Source organism: Pimephales promelas, chromosome 2 (assembly GCF_988280905.1).
Source record: "Pimephales promelas chromosome 2, fPimPro1.hap1.1, whole genome shotgun sequence".
In the NCBI taxonomy this organism is placed as follows: domain Eukaryota; kingdom Metazoa; phylum Chordata; class Actinopteri; order Cypriniformes; family Leuciscidae; genus Pimephales; species Pimephales promelas.
In genome coordinates this window covers 12,414,720-12,426,757 of record NC_142770.1, presented here as the reverse complement: position 1 = coordinate 12,426,757, position 12,038 = coordinate 12,414,720, and the positions used below count along the sequence as shown (strand labels likewise).

Sequence of the window (12,038 nt, the reverse complement as noted above, 5' to 3'; positions counted from 1 at the left end):
ATATAGTATTTTAAAATCAATAAATAAATATGTAGGCTATATATAGTTGTTATTGTTATTAAACATGAAACAAATGAAGTATATTTTATAGTACTTTGAGTGTATATATATATATATATATATATATATATATATACATACCTCAAATTAAAGTATTATTAATGTTATTATTATTACAATTAGTAATTTGTTATAATAACACACAGTTTTTTTATTTTATATATATATATACTTTTATTGTATATTAATTTCTAATTGTCTTTTCGTTTACAGGATTTGAAGAGTGAAATCTCAAAAGGAGTTTAACTTTTTCTTTCAAAACAAACAAGAACAACATGAATGGATTTTTTTGAAGACATCAGCATTTATTTTACGGAGATGTTCGGTAAAGAGGAGGATTGCGGGTGAACCGGCACCAGTGGACAGACCACACTCGGCACAGCGCACGAAAGACTAGAGGAAGATCTCTCTAAAGACAGAGAACTCAACACGTCCTGTCTCTCGCTGAGCTTCGAACCGTCAGTCAAGCAACAAACAAAAAGAAAAAAGAAAAAAAAAACGCAAGAACAACTTCGATTTCTATATACATATTATACACACATATGCTATTTAAAGGAAGAGGCGCTTATGGCTTTTATCACACTGGACAAATGAGGGTTAAACTTGAAGACCAAGGAAAAATGCAGTGGAAAAAAAAAGAAGTTCTTCTTGTCCCGCTAGTGGACTTTCTTTCTCTTTCCCTCTTTCCTTTTCTCCTGTCACCGTGTTTCAGCAAACGCAGGACATTCTGAGGTTTCATGCCCTCAATGAAACTGATCAATCTTTCACCCCAAAGGGACCAAAGGACCAAACATTTTTATTCCTCAACAGAAATATATGGTATTAATAACAATGCTAATACTACAAACTACTACTAATGACATAAGTAAAAAAAAAAGCTAAAAAAAAAAAAGCATAAATATTCGCTTCAGGTCGGAAGAGGAAAGGGATTTTGATTTCTTTTCCTTTTACATTTATAGCTACTGGGTTTCAGAATATTTAAACAAAATAGAAAAAAAAAATGAAGAAAAAAAGTATTTTAAAAGCTATACTATTTTAGTGGAGTAGAATATGTGGATCGGAGATTGTTAGGAGCATGTTCAGTCATTTTCATTCATGATGAAAAAAAGAGGGAGGGAAGGGTCCATCATCCATCATCTTTTTCTTTACTCCGATGTCAGAAATAGGCCACATTCCAGAGAGCAAATGCTGAGTGTAACTATATATGCATGTGCGAAGTGTTGCTGGTTTAGCGAAACCTTGGGTAGTTATTCAGTACACAAACTAACATATTTATCCAATCGAGCAGAATAAGTACATGTGGCTTCAACGCAAACTATTCGCAATATAACTGCTGTACCATTGCACAGGGAAATAATCGGAAAAATACAGTTAACGCTTGACAGTGATGGGAAATGTTCAATTATTATTCTTTTTTTTGTGTGCGCCGAATCTAGTTTGATTTCATCAGGTTTACGATCGTACTTCGCAAAGCATCGGCCAACTTTACCATTACGAGGGACCAGCAGAGCTTTCATATCGTCCGTTTTCGTGCATCTTTCAAGAACAAACTCATCAAACGGTTGGTGCCAAATGCTGAATATCAACTCGATAAAGCACACTGGTAAGTGAACAAGCAGTTACATAGATACCAAGCCTTAAACCCTAACACAAAATGTCCTGGTTGAGGTTCGTAACAGACCAACAGAAGGGACAAACTTGTTATTTCTGAAGCACATCAGAATTTTACAGGGACCATCTTATACATAAAAATCTGATTTCGCCTCGGAAACCTGCACAATCGATTCCGCATTGATTCCTTTAGAGTTCATTTCACTAATAAATGAGTTTAAGATATAGAAAACGCCGTGAGACAACTAGTTTCGAAGAATATGCTTCTCAGAGTGGTATGGATTAGCTTGACACTAACTGTCTGCAAAGGTCTAACGCGCGGCCTGTAAAGAGCTCACCAACAGCTTGCAAATAGCATCCATGGGGGGGTTACAGTCGGAGCAAACTGATCCATCAATAAAAAAGCCACAGAGTCTGACATTATCGTGTACTTAACCGCAGCTGATGCCACAAATATACATAACTCTGAAGCACTTGTCAAGAATTTTAAAGACCCTGTGAAATCAAAATTGGAGTTTAGTGACGCTTAAGCCCCTTTCACACGGCACGTTGATCCCGGGAAATTGCCTTCTGTGTGAGCGCAAACACGACCCGGGATTGATACCGGCATGGGGACCTAGTAACATTGCTCGAATCAGTCCCGGAACGTGCGCTGTGTGAACAAAAGCCAGAACCAATGACGTAAGGGGTGTGTCATAGTGATGACGCTCGTGCTTTTAGAAGAAAGTTTGTGTTCGTCTTCAACAAAGAAAGGACGAACAAATGTCTGCAAACTGGAACGAGGGAGAGACCAGGAGCTCCTCACTATCCGCAATGAAGCTGAGATCGGTCACCAGCTTTGTGGAACGATATGCGCGGTGTACATGTTTTCGACGCGTACGTTACACATCTCATCCTGACGTCATGTGTCTTTCCGGGATCTTTACGGGTTGTGTGTGAACAGATCCCGGCAAATCACTGGCAGTGTGAGTGAACCGAAATCAAACAATCCCGGGACAAATGCCGGGTCACATTATCCATGTATTTTCCGGAATCTCTGTGTGAAAGGGGCTTTAGTTTGCGTGTTAATGTTAAAGGCTGATGTTACCTCATTTACACTCTTCTGGGAAAACGGACCAAAATATTATTGACTCCAAAAATCGGAGTCAGAATTGGTGGTTGTTTGTTAGCATGGGCCAAAAATATTGATGACTCGTCGATTTTCGTCGAGTCAGAGTACTCCTCCCACTAATTCTGCTGCAACGAACTACACTGAAAAAGTCTGTTTTTATTATTATTATTGATTTACAGTACAATATATATTATAAATGTCTAAAAAAATATATAGATTGACTAAATTCCATCTTGAATTTTCTATTTTGTCTCCTCGATGGATTTATTTTTAAGTGTAAAATTAGACAAAATACTTGTTAAGTGTTTTGCAAATTGTGGCTGGGATGTAAACTAAAGGCGGTTGGTTATAGAGCGCCGAAGTGATGACGTCACTTTATAGGACAACTCGGATTTCCCTCGATCGAAAAGCTATGCATTTTCCCCATAGACTTTTGGAAAATCGCAAAAAATAAAGTCTGTATTCAACAAAGAGTTGTGACCCTTACACGTTTTGTTTATCAAGATAATCTTTACAAGTTAATCCAAAAATTATACATTTTGAAGCCTGTATAATTTTTTTTAAAAACACAAGCAGACACAATTATAACTGTGTGTTTTATGTCATAGCTCAAAACGTGAAAATATTTAGAGGCTTTGTTCACCACAGACCTTATTTCCGGCGATTTAGCAAAAACCCATTCAAAAATCCCATAGACTTTACAGTGAGGAAAACGTGAGTGCTAAAATGCTAACTCACTTCCGCGTTTTGGCCTACAGAGTGACGTCGTAACTTCGGCACTCTATTTAAAACAAGTTGTCATGCCCCAACTTCCTGTTTCAAAAGGAAACGCATCAACTCGCCAAACAATTTCATGGGGTCTTTAACTATTTTCCGGTTTTCCGTTTTTTTTTCCAGTTTTATCCAAGTCGCCATTACGCTACGCTCGCCGATTCCCAACTCGTCAATTCCGCACTGGCTTCATAGAAATGGCAAAACGAAAAGGTAATATATTGACCGAAGTCACAAATAAAACCGAAAGAGATCTCTAGAATTTAGGTAGGACAGAAAAGCACATGTTTTGACCTCATTTGATTTCCACTGTGGATATTTGACCTGTTTGTCTTGCCTAAAAATATATCTGTATGTTAAATGTTTAATCTCCCGGACGTCAGAAATAAAGTTTCGCTGGAAAACATTAACGTCGCCTGTATATCACAGCCGTTTTTTAGCCTCAGGTCGCTCCGAAATGGATCGCATTCGATTCACAGGTTATAATGGCCTTTTTCTGCTGAACTCTCTCCATTTCATCTCCCCTCTCCTGTCCTGTGGTGGCATATCAGAACGTGGTGATATATAGACATGCAGCCCTCGGGCATCGGCGGTCTAATAACCTCAAGTTGCAAGGGCCTTCCTCGCAGAATCTCTCCATGCCAGATGTGAATTATTAAAATCAAATTAAATTTGGCCTGCATGTAAAAGCAAGTGTAATACAAATTAAAAATGGCAACTAGTGCCTGAAGTTTAATAAGTTTGAAGGATGATATCATTACAGCTTGAAAGAAAAAAAAATGAGATTGGAAAGGCATATAAAATGAAACTTGATGTGTTGAAAGGTGAACCGACGGCGTTAATACAAATTGCGTTTTGCGAAAAACAAGGGGGTGGGGGGGTTGTGGGGCGTTATGCACTACAGGTATTTCTGGAGAAACCAGACCACCAGCATTTCATACTTGCGTTTTTTTTCTCATTCAAACCACGTTCACGTTTCGTTGCTCAGATCGTCATGCCGAACTTTGATCTGTGAGCATGCTCAAGGGGGGAACGGGTGGGAAAGCTTCGGGGGGTTAAAGTGTTATAATGGTACTACTCATATTAACGATATGATTCTTTAACTATGGTTTGTATGCTAAGGAAAGTAGCTTATTATAGATATGAAATCTGTATATTAGGGAACAGCAGCACATTTCTCAGATTCTATGGGGGAGTAGTCGGTGGGCGGGTGGCTTTCGGGGTGGGGCGGGTTTTTTTTTTTTTTTTTTTTTTTTTTGCTTTATAAAGATCATGTTAAAGTTCTGGTTTTCTCAGCACAAAGCATAAGGAAATATATATCAAGAGTATTGATTTTGCTGTGTGAGATGTGCAGTGGGAGAGCCAGGCACTCCCTGCGCTGTTCTTAAAGCCTGGATGAGACAATGCTGTTTACAGTTGTTTTTCGGTTTCCTTGTTAACGTTTGTTTGATATTTTCCAAGAAAAGAGAACGAGAGGTGCGCCGGCGATGTGATTGGTGCAGCATGAACAACTGAAATGGACAGTGTTTCTGTTCGATTTGTTTCTTTCTTTTATTGAGACAGAGAAGATACGTCCAAGACAAATGCCTGAGAAACCAAACATCCCGTTGACATTTCTCAAATACTTGCTGCTTACATTGGTTTACTGTTATGCCTACTCATCTAATGATTTGCCAATTAATTTATGAACGTTTATTTATTTATTTATTTATTTATTCCTGACAACAATCTGTTTATGAATCGCCTATTTATTGGTTATGTTTAGAAAATGTATGCATTGAAAAGAAACACTTAATGGGCTTCTCTCTTTCTCTCTCTTTTTTTCAATTTTACAATAAAATTTTAAATTTAAGTATGAAGTCTATTTGTGTTTGGTTCTTACAGTAGTATTTATCGCATTGTATTGAGCATGACATACAGAGTTGTGAAAAGGTAAGCACAAAATCCTCTTAACCCCATACTGAAACATTATTTGTACAGTGTTCATTGTTGTTAATGTCACATGATTGTATTTCGCATGCAATTCTGCGTTACCGCATTGTAATTGTAACTTAATTCACGACCGTTAAAAAAGTATGAATGTAATCCGTACCCAGACAGCAAACTGACATTGAATCAACGTGGAAACGACGTCTCTCATGACATTGAAACAACGTGTATTTTGCTCATCTAATTAACGTTGAACCAACGTCAGACGCGGCATTCTTCAAAGCTAAATGAAAATCGAAAATTGGTTTGCTTTCATAACGTTGAAACAACGCGTTGATTTCAAGTTGATTTTCCGTTAGTTTTGAAAGAATGACGCGTCTGACGTTGGTTCAACGTTAATTCGATGAGCAAAACAATGTCAGATCAACGTTGTTTCGATGTCATGTTTCCACGTTGATTCAATGTCAGTTTGCTATCTGGGTACGCACTGCATCCGCCATGTTGTCATTATCATGTGACCTACCAGCGTCAGTTGCGTCCCTTCACTGCCATTCATAAATCCTCTCCCGTGGCCTCATGGGATAGTAAAGTATCCATCAAATGCGCACTTCAGAATCTCGACAGAAGTAGTAAGTCATCCGGGGTCCTTTTCGCTTTTTTTTTTCCGAATGCTATATAGTAGGGAAGTATTCAATTTCAGACCGAGCGTGCCGCACAAGCCCTCAAAAGTGAAGCCAAAATGTCTCGATCACCCCCCTGGTGGCCAGTCCTAGTATAGGTCATAAACCCCGCCTCCCCATGTTATTCAACGTGACGTGAGACCAACTAAACAATTAAATTACACTTCACATATCCTTTATCCATAGATAGTTTCTATCATTTATTGTAGTTTCTATCATGTTGATGTAATTTCAAGAGTTTTTAAAATAAGTTTCCCAGATAGCAAACTGACATTGAATCAACGTGGAAATATGACATCGAAACAACGTTGATCTGACATTGTTTTGCTCATCGAATTAACGTTGAACCAACGTCAGACGCGTCATTCTTTCAAAACTAACGGAAAATCAACTTGAAATCAACGCGTTGTTTCAACGTTATGAAAGCAAACCAATTTTCGATTTTCATTTAGCTTTGAAGAATGCCGCGTCTGACGTTGGTTCAACGTTAATTCGATGAGCAAAATCAACGTTGTTTCAATGTCATGAGAGACGTCGTTTCCACGTTGATTCAATGTCAGTTTGCTGTCTGGGTTGTTTTTAGTTAGTTATGTAATGCTCTAAAAACGGTGCTGTGACAACATGGTTGACAGCTGTGATTGACAGGTTCTCTGTGCGAAGTCACTGAAGCACCAACAGACTTTTTTTCATAATGTTGACTATGTGGTTAGTAGTTGTATACTTCTTTTAATGAGGTGTCTGCAATCAACAGACATCATTGGAGAAGAACAGAGCAGACCGAGGCCACTTAATATAAGTGCAGGGCATGTGCTTGCGATTTGATTCAGCGAGAATGAGGGCGGGGCCTTGATTTCGCGGCTTTATTTCCTGCTCACGACTGCACATGTCAGGTCCCGAAACGCCAGTGCGAATACTCAAGTTCCAAGATGTCGGCGCCATATCGGGACATTGGCGGCTTCAGTTCTCTCTGATGGAAAAGAGTGAAGGGGCGTCGTCCATCTTTTATTTAGAGTCTATGTTTCAGATGCAGTGACATGTCATGCACGAGACACTTGCGCAAAGGTAAAACATGTCTGTCATGCTTGTTTACATTGTAAAAACAAAGGAATGATGTAAAAACGTGTTCTGTGTGAACGGCCCAGATTTGTAAGTAATTTTAGTGAATCGGTTCATCGTAAACTAAACAACCCTCTTATTTCCCATAGACGTGTGAAGTCTGATTCGTCCTAGTGAATTGGTTAGTCCTGAACGGTTCATTCATGTAGCAGCTAGTGGCGGTATGATTCATTCTAGTAAATCGGTTCACACTAGCTAAATGGATCTCTCTTATTTATATGTAGCTTTGGTCCGACAATTCATTTTAGTGCTAGTTCTGTAGTGTTGTAAAGCCTGATCCCCTCTAGTGAATTGGTTCAATCGGATGTTTTCTGTAAATAAAAGAATAAAAAGATTCACCAATTCGAGTCCTTCCATGTAATTTAGGGCTTTTATAGCAGAATATTTAGCTAATTGCATAAATGCTTACAGTTTGCACTTCACAAATTGTAATATAATGTTGGTCTAGAAGTAAATAGTCCATTCTGTGTAGACAGATATATGAAATAGTGAATATACAATTTGTCTGGCAGCTGAAATATTGGAAGAGAATAAATGATGTGGTTGAAACATTACAGTAATGAACTGAGAGAGAGAAAAGAAAAGAAAGGGGAGAGACTAAAAAAGTGGAGGCAGTGGCTCATGAAATAAATTGGCCCAATTACAATAAAGTGTGGCTCTTGGTCAGCGTGCGGGCCGAGCAGTTCATCTTTATTACAATCTGTTAATGAAAATCAATCCTCCTCCTGATAGACTCTTATCTCCACGGCCTCTGAGCGCCTCACGCGCGAGAAGATAATAAATTAGGGTAATATTGCCTTTGATGAGGGAGTGAATTGCAAATTATCATAACTTTACAAGATTTATGATACAGATGCCTAATTTTCAGGCTTGGTTTTCCAGGCTTGGAGGTGTAAAGGGGCCATTTGTTCAAAAGTTCGGTAGCACAGACTTATTAACAAATAGAATGCAATGTGGAACCTGAGTGTCTAGAGTAAAAGTACACGCAATTAAAAATATTAGAAATAAATCAATATGGAACTGCATCTGCAGGCCATTTGACTTCAGTAATTCAATTTAAAACCTTTTTTTTTTTTTTTTTCAAATGAAACCCCATGGGAATTATCCCATGTGACATCAGCCAAAAAGGAAAGTTGTTTCATAGAGTTATGACAAATGGTTTCAGACAAACAACTTGTGCACTTGTAACACCTATAACACTTGTGATGTTCCCGGTCAAAAATGGCCGGCCTATTAAAAAGTAGCTTATAAATCACTTGTTATGCTTTACCATCACCCAATATTGGATTCAATCTTTTTGTCAACTTGTTTTCTTTCAATTAAAACTGTTTTTATATTTCTATATGCATCTGGTTAATCGTATGCCTCATTTATCTGAGAGGAGGCATCTCACATTTTGAGTAAAAAAGCATTCTTTATGAATAATTTTGGAAATATTAAATGAAATATGAAAACGAAAGTTTGTTTTGAACAACTTTTATTTTGTAAAAAATGACACAAAGTTACTTGAATGGGAGAGACTGAAAATAAGAGAAACGTTTAGTTTTCAGGAGCATGTTCATTATGTTCATGTAGTATGTGCATGCTTGCGAACATCGAGCCCCTGGACCTGTGGATACACACGCTACCCAAACACACACACTTTAAAACACAAACTATTTTGAGAATTACACCCATTCTTTTTCACAGAGAGTAATTTGATCCTAACCTGAACTGCATCTAAAATCCATTCATCCATCTAACACACACACACACATACTGTATGCGTGAACTGGATTTAGTCTGCAAGTGACCCAAAAGAATCTTTCTTTCATGTTCTTTGTTTCATCAGTTTTCAGACAAAATGACATGTTTTGGGACTAAAATGTACAGATTTTTTGCTCAGAAAATGAGATGCCTTCTCTCAGATGAATGAGGCCTATGATGAATCAGATGCAAATAGAAATTTAAAAAAATAAAACCAGTTCTAATTGAAAGAGAACAAGTTGACAAAAACATTGAATCCAATATTGGGTGATGGTATAGTTATACTGTTGATAATATACCCGAACACAACAACATGTAGCCTACTAGTGAATTGAGCAAAATAACAAAAGTAGTCATGCAAAATAAACAAAGCGTTTTATAAAGTCGATTTTTTATTCGGTGTTAATTTGAAGCCATTGTAAAGAATTCAAATTGTTTCCCAAACAAAGACAATGCAACAATCCCTGCCAACGTTTCTGATTGGCTAACACGTGCAGGTCACATGTGATTATTGATTTATTTTATTTCTCGAACACTTACTTCAACGATGTAGTAACATTATAAAAAGCTCTCAAATCCAACACAGCATCTTTAATGTAACCAGTAAGACTTAAAATGCTCGCGGTTATGGTTTCTAATTATTAATTAAAAAGGCATTCTTGTAAAGTGAGCCATCCATCTATCAATTATCTATCAACGTGCGGACATGTCCCGTTCTCTCTATTTATCTTGCCAAATATCCTATTAATGTCAAATTAATTTTTCCAGTGTGATTAGTAATCACTCTAGAGGCTTATTTTATTTCATTAGTCCAATAATTGTCCTTGTTTATTAGATCAAAGTGAGCGAAGAACAAAGTGGATTCTCCCTTTTTACACATTTGTTTATATACCTCATTAAATATTGTATATAGAACAGAAGAGCATTATAATAGGACTAATTAAAAGACGGAATGCATTGTAAAGCAGGAAGACCAAACACATTAAACGTGGTATAAAAAGACAATAAAACCAGGCGTTGTGCTGGTGTAAAAAAGAATCATAGCTGTCAGCATGTTAGCAACAGGCCTGCACTAAATGCACGTGATGATTTCTGACAGCTCTTATGAAGAACCTGACTCTTTTCTTCTCCTCATATCGGGCGCAGTTAAAACTCGAGAGTGATGGAGTGCCGAGAGCGGCAAAGTACAAGAGAAGGGCAGTGTTGGAAAACGCTTAGTTTAGCATGATGAATGTGGTTAAACCGACGACGCTTTAATCTCCGTCACGCGACCCCGAAGTCAGTTCGTGCTAGAGGCCTGAAAGGTCCACATTTGCAGGAACATGAGCACTAGACGCACAAACAGCATTGCTGACGTTTGTGAAGAAGGGCAAACGTCAACGGTGTTCATGGCTAACCGGCCAATGCATTTCTGTGGTTCTGTTTGTGTCGTTGATAAATCGAATCTGATTAAACATTAACTGAAAATGGCCTTAAAAAGCTGATGCGACACGGAAATGTGTCACTTTTCACATTTCCGGGTTTCTCTGAAGTAAGTCACCATAGTTGGGTAAACTTCTATAGCGTTGAATGTATTTTTGTGTGAATGTGTGTTCCCATTTCCCACAATGGTGTTTTGACAAGTGTCAAAATGAGTAAAAAAAAAACAATTATAGAGAGAGATTGATAACGGCAGTAAGAGAAAGATGTCACTTACCATCATTACCACAGCCGCTGTATTAAGAAATACCCACACAGCACCATTAAAGGAGTTGTTCGCTTTTAAAAAAAAGAAAGAAAGAAATTAAGGTTTTTGATGAAAACATTCCAGGATTTTTCATAATGAATGGTTCAAGGTCCAAAAGACAGTTTCAGTGCAAACTGTTCAAAGGGCTTTAAACTTTTTTAAAAAATTTTTTAAAAAATAACAAAGTTTAAGTTTTAGAAGCTCAAATGGTCGCCTTTAGAAAAAAGAAAGAAAACTTGCAAAAAAGAAATGACTGAATCATGTCAGTGGACGAAGTGCAAACGTTCCCCTTGCTCTGTTCTGTGATGCGCCTTCGTGACTCTCCTGTTTGAACTCGTTCATCAAAACGAACGAATCTTTTTTCGAGTCATTTGGTTCATTTAACAAACGAAATGAACGAATTGACTCGGAAAAAAGATTCATTCATTTTGATGAACGAGTTCGAACAGGGGAGTCACGAATTCTATTTTTTGTGACTATTTTTTAAATGAATGATCGTTTCGCTTGATAAGACCCTTATTCATCGTCTGGAATCGTTTAAAGCCCTTTGAACAGTTTGCACTGAAACCGTCTTTTTGACCTTGAACCGTTTTGGTACCAGTAAAGTGCATTATATGGAGAAAAATCCTGGAATGTTTTCATCAAAAACCTTAATTTGTTTTCGACTGAAGAAAGAATGACATGGATATCTTGGATGACATGGAGGTGAGTAAATTATCAGCAAAAGTGTATTTAAAAGTGAACAACACCTTTAACTGGTTTTGTAATTTGATGAAAATGTAATATTATACCTAGTATAGTGTTATAAATGTACATACATTTTTTATAAAATGAAAATATCAAAAACTTTACAGGACATGTCATTAGTCTATGAAAAGGGTCATGGCCTTCTAGAAACCGGCTACTAGATTCTGATTGGTACCGTAATGGTAAACATTACAACCTATTTTTATGCTTTTTCTATGATAGTTTTTGCAAACTCTGCAGATTTGTCTTCTCATATAACAGAGTAATTTCGACTTGAATTATTTTTTCATGTTGTTATTTGGTTAGTATGTTGGGCTATAACAAATGGCTGACAGCACATATTGCATAAATCGCACTAAATGTTGTGATGACGTTACCTCAAGTTCTCATGTTTGCCAGTAAGACACTTTAACACCAGTGTAAAGAAATAGTGTTTTTAAGGACAAAAACCTGAAAAATGTCGAGTTACACTTTCAACTATATAGCACCCTCTATGGATCGGAAAGCGTCATCAAATTCAGGGAAAAAGAAAAAGACCATG

At 37.4% G+C, this 12,038-nt stretch overlaps 1 protein-coding gene across 13 annotated transcripts in view; it reads left to right on the top strand.

Moving 5' to 3' along the window:
* Nucleotides 1-5,412, top strand: part of celf5a (cugbp, Elav-like family member 5a) — a 234,842-nt gene extending 229,430 nt beyond the window's left edge. For all 13 annotated transcript variants that reach the window (XM_089135310.1, XM_039694870.2, XM_089135299.1 and 10 more), the window contains one exon: nucleotides 274-5,412. The gene's annotated coding sequence lies outside the window, so the exon portion shown is untranslated. The remainder of the gene's footprint in view (nucleotides 1-273) is intronic.
* Nucleotides 5,413-12,038: the final 6,626 nt, after the last annotated feature.